The following is a 471-nucleotide window of genomic DNA, read 5'->3' on the forward strand; positions in this document are numbered from 1 at the left end:
ATAAAATTGAAGATTAGATAAGGCAATGTTAGCCAACACTTAATAAGATAACCAATAAATATTTGTAAGTATGGAGGTTAGCATAAAATAGATATTTGAGTCCTGTTTCTTAGTGTTAGCTTCTACGATCAGTGTGTTCGCAATGTGAGATAAAAAGTGACAAGTAAAACCAATCACATTTACGTGGTGTTGGTAACTAAACTTCTCCTAGGTTTGAGATTATCTCATGGATAAGGTGATCAGACGTCCCACTTTTGGCGGGACAGTCCCAATTTTTAACAGTTTGTCCCACGTCCCCCAGCATTTTTAAAAAGTCCCAATTTTTGGAAAGAATGCACAACAAGCCAGGGAACTGTGGGACAACAGGAAGGGAATATATGGTTTTTCGGCTGCTGAAAAGGTTAATGTAACTCCATTTGGGAATGAAGAGGTTAATGTAACTTCATTTGGAAATGAAAAGGCTAATGTAAA

The sequence above is a fragment of the Otolemur garnettii genome, unplaced genomic scaffold, assembly GCF_000181295.1.
Source record: "Otolemur garnettii isolate 467f Iridium unplaced genomic scaffold, OtoGar3 scaffold00085, whole genome shotgun sequence".
NCBI classification, from domain to species: Eukaryota; Metazoa; Chordata; class Mammalia; order Primates; family Galagidae; genus Otolemur; species Otolemur garnettii.